Below are 11,155 nucleotides of genomic sequence, written 5' to 3'. Positions count from 1 at the left end.
GAGACTTGAACTACTGTCAGCTATGGGGGAGTCCAGTGCCCTTAACCACTATGCCACCTGCCAAGTCCTCTTAATTCAGTTTCTTAAGCTAAAATCTTGGGTTATTGCCATGGTCTCCCTCCTCTGCACTCTCCATACAACATGTTTTTCTTTCATCTACTCTTGAGAGATGTTGCCAAAACTTGTTGTCCATCTTTATTTTCATGGTTATTGCTTTATTCCAGACTATATATGTGTATATACTAAATAAGTAGCCTGCTAAAAAGCTCTTCTTACCACCAGTTCATCTCTAACCGAACTTAGAACATGTAACCAAGCCAATTATATTCTTACTTTTTAAGTTTGTTTTTGTTTTATTATGTTGTTTAAGGTCCTTTCTGTCACAAACCCATTTTTTTTGGAAGAGGTTTTTGCTATAGGGTATGTGCACTCGCCAGACAGAGCGAGAAGGAGAGACAAAAAGAAATCATCCCCTCAGGGGGGATAGCCACGCCACAATCCCTTCTCCTCCATTCTCTTCTTGGGATCTTGGGAATGCACGCACAGGTGACTGGCAAGTTTAAGCCACCAGCTCCGGGACACGAATCGCCGTTGACTACATGGGAGGCCAGCGACATAGCCATTATGCTAACTGCTGGACCCACAAACCCACTTTTGACATTCATCTTTTTATCATTTACTTGAACCTCTTCTTTTTTAGATTTATTGATTTATCTATCTTTTTTTTTTTTTTTGAGAGAGATTTTTTCTATAGGGCACGTGCACTCACAGGCAAGAGAGAGAGACAGAAAGTAAGAAATCACCCTATGCGGGGGGAGGGATTACCATGCCACAATCACTTCTCCTCTATTCTCTTTGGGATTTTTGGCCACACACACAGATGGACCCTGTGTGAGTTTCACCTGCTGGGTCAAGGACTCAAACTGTGGTTGGCCACACAAGAGTCCAGTGCCTTAACCACTATGTTACCTGCTGGCCCCATTGAACCTCTTCTTTATCCTAGTGTAGAAGAAACTGCCGATGGTTTTCCAAAACATGTTCTACCATTTGTTCTGATCACAAGGCAAGACACAGCATTCCTTGTAGTTAAGATATGACAACATGATTTATTTCTTGGTACAAAACGAGAGAGTCAAAGTCCTATGAACCACCTCTGGGCTCTGGGTTTGTACTCTAAGACATTGGCTATATTTTCTTGATTCCTCTCCGTTCCTTCCATTCCTACCAAGTGGATCTGAGGCAGCAACTTTGATGAGAAAAGATGACACTGGAAGGAATTTAATTCAAGTAGTGATTTTTTTTTTTTTTTTTTTTTTTTTTTTTTGGACTGAGCTGCCCTGCTTAACCTTGACTCCTTATCCTGGGATGATTATGTGGAAGTGCTCTTCTTTAAGCCATGAAATTCATTGCAATATCATGTCTCTAATCAATATTTCTTAATTTTTTACATAAATATTCAGTTTTATTTCTTGGAATTGCACACCTTTGCAGAATTAAGTTAATCGAAAAGCCTCAATTTAGTTAATGAAACTGTCTCTAAGAATAGCAAACACCGTTGTGGAGACAGGCTTCACTTATATTCTGGTATAAGGGATCACTTGTATTTCCATGGTGTGGTTATTGATACTACAGTCTAGTCCTGGGGTTGCTGAGATGTATCAGACAGTTCTATCTCTAGCTTCCATGTATTAGGATATGATTTAAATTGTTTTAATGGACCAAAAGAACAGGTGGCATAAGCAAAACAGTTGCTGACTTCTTTAGCAACAGTTCTTAAGAGAATATGTGGTGTTAGTGCAACTCTGCTTTACAAGATGCTTCTCCAGTCTTAGGCTCTGCCATGCATGGGTGTGTCATCAATGTTATGTTTCCTTTTTAGATAATGAGATGGGAGAGGGAAGTGAAAGCCTCAACTATCTGTACTAAGGTACTGTGACCTGTAACTTGCAGACATTACTTCAATACCAATCCCATAGGTTAGAATTTAATCACAGGGCCAGGCTCACATACAATGGAGGATGTGAAATGTCTTTAATTCAAGACCATGAACCCATTTAAAATTTTTCTTTTTCACTTGAGCCCACCGATAGCATGATTGTTAAGGTGAAAAATATGCCTGGCACTTGTGTGTGCTTGCAAAAAGTTCCAGAAGGAGGAACAATGGAGAAGAAAGGATTGTGCCATGACTGTCCCCTATGAGGGGACAGTGCTTTCTCACTTCACCTCTTTCTGTCTCTGTCTCTCTCCAGTGAGTGCACAAACTTGGAAAAAATGAAAAAAAAAACATGTATGTACAAGGAAGGAAAAACTATAAAATATTGGGGGGAAATTAGTAATACTTGATAAATTGCATGACTTGATCAAATCTGTAAAATTTCCAAAAGAGAAATATTTTTTTCTTCCAAGTATTTCTCTCCTGTGGTTTACCTGATCCTGACACATAGCACTCATACCTATCTATTCAACAAATTGAAAAAAAAAATAATCCCATGTACCTGCTTATTCTTCATAACCATATCTAATCCATGGCATAGCCTATTGATCCTGTCTCATTAGCATCATTTGTGATTATTCCTTTTCCTTGCCATTGGAAATATTGTAGTATAAGTTGGCATCATCTTTTTCTTCAAATATTACTGCAGTTTTTTTTTTTTTTCTCTTTTTGGAGAGGTTTTCACTATAGGATGCATGCACTCGCCAGACAGACAGAGAAAGAGAGACAGAAAGCGAGAAGTCACCCCCTGGAGGGATGGATACGCCACAATCCCTTCTCTTCCATTCTCCTCTCGGGATCTTGGGCACACATGCACACACGCCCGGCATGAGTTTAAGCCACCGGGTCCAGGACTCGAACCGCGGTTAACTACATGGGAGTCCAGCGACATAGCCACTACACTAACTGCTGGTCCCAACAGCTTTTTAAACAATGTTGAACCTTTAATATTGTCTCTTTAATCTATCCTCCAAAATTACAGTGATCTTTCTTAAATTCAAATTCTGAAAGTCCTTTGTTGGTTCCTCATTGTCTATAAAATAAAGTGCAGCCTTTTTAGCATAGCACAGAAGGCCCTCCTTGGTCTTTCCCTTTATTTTGAAATATTTTTATGCTTACAACTTATAATCTACCTGTCGCTTTTCTACTTATGACATGCCCATAAAATCTTTGGTGACTTTGTTCATAGGTTTTCTTCTCCCCAGAATGTCCTTTCCTCCTTGGTATCCTGGCAGAAAACCATCTTTCAAGGCCAATATTAGTGTTGTCACTTTAAAGAAGACTTCTGACTCCTTTGTGCATGTAGATTATCCTACTCATTAGTGCCTGCACTGTTCCTTATAGAGATAGTCATTCATAACTAGGAAGAGCATGTTAATCATATATGCAGGTCATGAAGGCAAAAACAGGTAAAGTACTGTATAGCTATTAATGTAAATACTAGATAGTTTTTTCTTTGCATTTATTTATATTTCTGTCACCTCTCTGTGACTGAGAAGTCCACGAGAGAATGAGTCTTTCCCTTAGTCAAATTTGAAGCCTCAGCAATTAACATGGTTTCTGGATGAAAGTAATATGTTTAAAGGTCTAACAATGCATTCTCAAATACTGATGGTAGGGCACGCTATTGGTTAACCACTTTGTACAACAGTTTGGCAATGTTTGCTACAGTAGGACACAGCCTACGTTATGACCCGGTAATTTAATTTTTGCCTATATGTATTCAATATAAATGCATGAGACTTTGTAACAAGAGACTTGGACAGAAGTATCCACAACAAGGTAGTTTATAATGACTGAAGAATGGGGAATAAAGACCAACTTTCTGTCATTATTGTAATAGATAAAGAAATATTGTGTAATATTACAGGCTGAGTATTTTGAATACAACTATGCAAAATTAGAAAAGCCTTAAAATTCAAAATATTTTGATCACTGACATGATGCCAAAAAGTGGACAGTACCAAACCTGGCCTCACGTGACAGATTGTATTCAAAACACTGTAATAAAAAAATAGTGCATAAATTTACCTTCAGGCTACATGTAGCAGATGTAGTTGAAACATAAATAAATTTGGTGTTTAGACATGTGTCCCATCCCCAAGATATCTTCTTAAATATAAAAATATCTCCTAATGTATAATCTTTTTTTTTTTTTTTTTTTTGTTAGTTTGGCTATAGGGTGTGTGTGCTTGCTAGAGATGGAAGTGGTGGGGGGTTAGTGAGAAGTCACTCTTCAGAGGGGATGACCATGCCACAATCCTATCTACTGAATCTCTTCTTGGAATTTTGGGCATGTACACACATGTGTCCAGAGTGATTTCTAAGACACTGGGTATGGGACTTGAACCACTCAGATGGCCATGAGGGGTTCAGCCACCTTACGCTCCATGCCATCTATTGGCCCACATTAATCCTACTTTTATAAAACTACAATGTTAGATATTAAGATAGTGGTCCCTTTGGGTAGTGAGAAGGAAGGGACATGAAAATAGAGTTCTTTTTTTTTAAAAACATATTTATTCAATTTTATTTATTCACTCATTCATTTTAATTTGACCAGAGACAAAGAGAGAGAGAGAGAAAGTAAGAAAGCAAGCCACCAGGTCTGGGACTCAAACCATGGCCGGCCATGTGGGAGTGTCCAGTGCATTAACCATCATGCCACCTGCTGGCCCCAAGATAGAGTTCTGATGGACTATTTTTTTTTAATCTAGTTGTTAGTTACATGTTTACATTGTGACCTCTTATTGAACTGTGAGTTTTATAATTAGGCAAAACACAAACATCTATGAATGATTGATATGCTAGAGTAGAAAAAGGATCTGGAACAGGTCTTTTATAATTTGCTGCCATTGCATTTTGAATGAGTATCCTGTGATAAGTGTTCAACCCCTCTGAGTCTCGCTTCCTGAATCTTCTTGAAGAGGAGGAAAAAGATTTGTTTTTGATCTCTTTGCAAAGTTTACTCTAGCTCTGGAATTTTATGCATAAGTAAGAAAGAGATGGGAGCATTCAGTTTCAAATAGTTTTGAAACCACTTTACTCAGTGAAAAGGAAAATAATCCAAAACTCCTGAATCAGCTCGATGTGCTCAAAACATGATTAATGATAGGCAGCCTAAATGATAAACCCATTATACAGTATTTACACTGGTAATAATTTGAGTATACTGCAGATCAAATAAGTTTCCCAGTTAGTGTGAAGAAATGGCATGCATATCCCTCACTACAGCATATAGAGCATATGGTGTAGATCCTTATCACTTGTAACCTACAAGTGATTTTATAGTGAGAAACTACTAAAAATAAAGATCAGCAACCACAGCAGTTTAAGTCCATGGGACAAATAAAGGCAAGACTGAGGTACAACTCTCCAAAATTATAATCACAAATGAAGTACCTCTCCTGTGATTCTGGGCAATGATGACAGTCAACACATGTAAATCATTCCCAAGTATCAGCTTATACTTACAAATAAAATGCAATGTGAAAGGGGCCAGCAGGTAGCATAGAGGTTAAGGTCCTGGACTTCCACATGACTGACGACTGCTTGAGTCCCAGGCCAGGTGCCTTGAAAATCACACTAGGTGTGTGTGCATGTGTACCCCAAATCCTAAGAGGAGAATGGAGGAGAAGGAATTGCAGCACAGCCGGGATGGTGGTGGTGGGGGTGATGATTTCCCACTTTCCCTTTCATAATGGTCTGTCTGTCTGGCATGCACATGTTCCCTATGGCAAAAACCTTTAAAAAAAAAAAGGCAAGGTAATATAATTTTGCTGATAATTAAGGATTCATCCTTACTTTTTTTTTTTTTAAGAGGTTTTTGTCTTGGGAAGCATACACTCACTAGAGAGAGAAAGACAAAGACAGTGAGAAGGAAAGTGAGAAATCACCCCCTAGGAGGGATTACCACAGCACAATCCCCTCTCCTCCATTCTCTTGGCCGCACAGAGTTTCAAGCCACCAGATCTGGGACTTGAATCACAGTCAGCCATATGGGAGTCTAGAGATGGAACTGCCATGCCATCTGCTGGTTCCAAATATTACATTTTTTTAAAGAATTATTTATTTTTATTCTTCAATTTGTCCAGAGAGAGACAGAGACAGAGAGACAGAGAGAGAGAGAAAGAAAGAGAGGGAGAATAAGAAAGCAAGCTGCTAAGTCTGGACTTGAATCATGGTCAGCCATGTGGGAGCCCAGTGTCCAGTGTCCAACCACCATGCCACGTGCCAGCCCCCAAATATTACATATTTTTTTAAATAGTAATTTTTGACCAGAATTACTTGTACAATTATTTTATTCATAACATTTTGAAGTATCGATTAAGAGCATATTTTGGCATGAATTATCTAGCTGCTTAATCTACTTCTCTTGATTTTGCTTCATCTTTTGTAGAACTAATGGTATAATTAGGGAATGAACATGTAATAATCCTGCCTTTCTTGAAAATACAGTATATGAGTGATTAGACCTGGCCCTGTTCCTGTCATCTAAAATTTACCTTAAAGGAAAATATTTTTAATGTTCTTGAAAAGTAATAAAGTGACAAATGATTTTTCACTGTGAAGTTCATACCAGGGGTCTTCAAAAAAGTTCATGGAAGATGCGTGTCATGAAAGAAACTTCAGCATTTTTTGCACCAGTGCAATCTTGTACTTTATTTTTCCACAAACTTTTTGAAGTAAGTACATATTTTGAATTCTATACACATTGTTGCTGTGGTACCTTGTTTAGTAAAAATCATGTATTACATAAACAATTTAGAGTAAAAAATTCCCTAGAATGATGGAGAAAAAGGGGCTCTTCCTTTTATATGTGTTCGTCATATTTCTTTAACCTGCCAGTTAGTCGTGAATTATTTATTGAAAGACTACTCTGCAGACACTTGGAAGGACACAGATTAGATCAAAGATGTGCCTTCCTGTCCCTAAGGAGCCTTTAGCCAGGCACAGGTAAGACTGTATGAGAAACAACTAGGGAACAGAAAACAGAGCTTAGAGTAACATGTGGAACAAGCTATAGGTATAATAGAAATTGAGGAAGGAGGATTTTTGTGTACAGTTAAATTGTTAGTTCATTTCAAGAGGAAAATGGGCTCTTCAAAATAAACAGGTGGATTTTTCACAAGAAGAGGAGACATTCTAGGCAGTGCTAATCCATCTAGTCAGAAGTTCTATTGATCTTTTCCCTGTAGAGGCTTTTCACAGATGTTCTTCCCTTCTTCCTCAGCAAGTGAGGTTACCTCTTAACCCACTGAGACCATCAAAGCTTTCTGGCCTCAGTTCCTTCCAGTAAAACCGCAATACAGCCTCTTGTGCTCATTTGAATGGTCTGTAGTTTCACAAGTTCTCTTTTTTTCTGAGTCTTTGAGGGAGAGATACCAGTATTTTAATTCTTGGTCCTTTCCCCTTCCTTTCTAACACTGTCCCTAAATAACCTTTCCAGGCCTCCCCTTTCTCAGTCTACAGCAAACTATGTATGTGAGGCTTTGGAATATAATTTTGTTAATTGTTTGTTTCTTTATGATCTTTATTATATTCTGCTTGCTTTTTGGTGAACAGTGGTAATGTCAATATATCGCCAACTTCGGTCACCCCATAGATTAGTGGTTAAAGGAACCAGATCCCAAATAACCAACCATAGTTCAAATCCTGGCCACAGCAGCTTGAAAAACATGATAGGTATATGTGCATATGTGCCCCAAATACTGACAAGAATTGGAGGAGAAGGGATTGCAGTTTGACCATGCTCTGATGGGGGTGGCAGGTGCTCTCTCTTTCTCTGGCAAGTATACATGCATCCTCTGACAATTAAAGTAAACTCCCTACTAGAAGCTCACTGACCACATATATTTTTATTCTTTTTTTTTTTTTTTGGAGAGATTTTTGCTATAGGGCGCGTGCGCTCGCCAGACAGACAGAGACATAGAGACAGAAAGCGAGAAATCACCCCCCAGTGGGGATGGTCACGCCGCAATCTCTTCTCCTCTATTCTCCTCTCGGGATCTTGGGCACGCACGCACACGCGCCCGGCGTGAGTTTTAAGCCACCGGGTCCAGGATGTGAACCGCGGTCGACTACATGGGAGTCCAGTGACATAGCCATTACGCTAACTGCTGGTTCCCTATTTTTATTCTTATTTTCAATCAAAGTACCTTGCATGTAGTAGATATTTATTTTTGGATAAATAAAAGACTACACATTTCTTTTTTGTCTCTCCCTTTTTTTACATTTCTTTTTTCTTTCTCATTCATACATTATCTGTTCCTTGATTATTCAAAGGGTTGTAGGGCATAACCAAAAGAATGTACAACATGTAGATATATGAACTAATTATTCATTTATCTAGAAAAATAAAATTTCACTTGATTCTACTATGCTGCTCATTTCCCTCCAATTTAACGTCACTCTTAACACACATTATAAAAATGAGCAGTACACTTGCAACCTCCACTTTATCACCACCCACTCAATCTTCAAATTCCTTAGTTTGACAATTTCTGAAAAGCTACTCCCCTGAAATTACTTTCTCCAAGGTCACTTATGAATGTATACTTAAAAATTAAAACCTTTTTTTAAAATACTTTTTCCCTCTCCTAGATCTGTGGCATGCAACACTATTGTCCTCAGTTCTTCCCACATGCATCCTCTTCCCACTTGCCCTTCCTGAGGGTGGCTCCCCCAGCTCTCCTCATACCTTTTATCTTCTCCATCTCCATCACATGTACTGACTTTTTATGTTTGCTTCCTAACCCATGTAAGTGGCTAAGGTGTTGGCGCTTATGGTTTGCATTTTCTCTTTATTTTTCTTTCAGAGATTTTCTTTAATTGCATTGCGATCCCAGTGGCCATGATGGTAGCCAGATTGCCTTTCAGTTCTACTTCATTGTCCAACATGCTAATGGAGAATTATTGTTCAAAACCTCTTTCACTTAAAAATTAACATGTGGCAAGTGAAGACTTTTGACTTTCTGTTTCTTTCCATTGTATCGTTTTTAGCCTGTCATGGAGGCTTCAACATTTAGAGACTTTTTTTTTTGATCCTTTCCTTTCCTTTTCATTCCATTTTGAATCACAGTGCTCTTTTGATTCCCTTTCTCTTTAATTATTTCCTTTCTTCTCTTCTTTGCACTCACCCTAGTTACCAGTCTGCTCTAAGTATTTCCAAGTCTTTCTACATTTCTTTTACTTCTGTCAGGATCTTACAGATTAAACCTCATGAAAAGCCTCTCTCAATCTTTTGTTGTTGTTTAGACAGGCTCTCACTATGCAGTTTGCCTCAGACCCCTGAGTAGCTGGCACTACAGGCGTGCACTACCATATCCAACTTTCAAGGTGGGCTAGGAGGCTGGGAATTGAACCCCAACCTCCTGTGTGACCTCAGCAGTAGCAGCATCCACCAGCGTATATCACTGTGAACTGGGTCTTCTTCAAAATTATTTACAAGGTATTGTCTACACTATCAGTTCTTACCCTGATTATCACAGTTAATCTGTGCAGAGCCATCTACATAATTTGCAGTGCTCGTTACAACTGAAAATGTGGTGTCCCTTGTCCAAAAGAAGAAAATAATATCATTAAACAACTATGATAATATAACTTCCCTAATCTTTCATGGTTTTTGACTCTGTTGTCATGGCATCTTTTTGTTTTAAATTTTTATTTACTATCCAGCCTCAGCTAGTCCTGGATCATGGGCCCGCAGGCACCTGTTGTAATCAGGAAGTCTTGACTTGTGAACTCAGCGCCTTCCCCAGAACCTTCACAGAGTATCATATTTCACTGCTGCACCACTGTACTGCTGTTTTTTTTTTAAAGAGTGTTTGCTCTCATCATCTGACTTAGGCTTTCTGTGATTCCCAAGGAGATTGTTGGAGCAGAAAAAGACCCCTTTGTCCCCTGCATATACTCTCCTTAACTGGAGTGTTATATAGCACAGAATGCTTTTAACACGGAATAAAGCATTTGTACTAAAATGCAGAAATCTGGGGCACAGGAGGTATTGAGCGGTGGAATTGCCAGGAATTCTTTTTTTTTTTTTTTTTTTTTTAACCAGAACAGTATAAATGCTGCAGAAAAGGATCTCGACTGCTTTTATTTTACTTCCTAATACATTCTTAAGTGTTTAGCCAACACTTTCATGAAGTTTCTTGATGAATTGGGAAAAACTGAAGGGAAATAAACTATGTCTTGCTTTTTTCCCCCTTTTTTCCTTCCATGTATTTTCAGTGTAAATAATATACAGAAAGTATGAGCAAGAAAGGGTATGACAAGGTTCCTTAATGGAGTCTGTCACTCAGAATGCCATGTGTTCATGCTTTCTTTCAGCCTTTGCAGCAAATATGGTCTAAGCAGAAAGCATGGCTTCTCAGAGACTGTCAACACCCTTATTTCCTTGGTTGTAGGTGTAGAGCTTACCTTGTCTCAGTTTGGTTTTACTGAACTCCCATGCATTTGGGGCCCACTGGAACTCCACTGTTGTGGGCCATTTTGAACACTATATCTTAAGGGGAGAATAAGGAATGGCAGCAAACAAAATTGTTAAGAATGTAATGATGACTAATGCAGAGTATTGAACTGAGCATGGAGCTTTGTGAGACTGCATAGTCCGCGTGTCCATGAAGTTGGCCCTGTGTCAGTGGATCACTTAGAAAATAGCCTCCAGCCCAGCCTCTGTGGTGCAGCTGGTAGTGCACCAGACTGTGTAGTTGAAAGCCACGGGGTGATTGTCATTTGAATCCCCAGCCAACTGGTCTGGAAACTCAAGAGAAAGTGAAGACAGACACAGAATGCTGGCAGGCCAGAGGACTGGAGGAAGGAGATTGCAGCATGACTGGGCCCTGTGGGGAGCACTTTTCTTTCTCTCCTTTTCTCTCCCTCTCCCCACTCTCTGGTGTGCACCCACATGCTTAGTCATGAATAGTAATAATAGCAAAATAGTCTTCATCTCCACCCTTTGTGAATAAGAACCTTGGGGGTGGAACTTACACATGTGCATCTCAAGTTAAGAATAACTAGTACTACAACAACTTTGCAGATAATTTTGTAAGCTTCTGTAAAAGTCCATAACCCTCAGACTAGAATTGGAAAATGTTTGTATTCAATTTCTTTCTTTTTTTTTTTTTTTTTTTTTTTTTTTTTTTTGTGTTTTTTGACATT

Source organism: Tupaia chinensis, unplaced genomic scaffold (genome assembly GCF_000334495.1).
Source record: "Tupaia chinensis unplaced genomic scaffold, TupChi_1.0 Scaffold000106_1, whole genome shotgun sequence".
Lineage (NCBI taxonomy): Eukaryota > Metazoa > Chordata > Mammalia > Scandentia > Tupaiidae > Tupaia > Tupaia belangeri.
Note: the sequence above shows the minus strand (reverse complement) of the source record.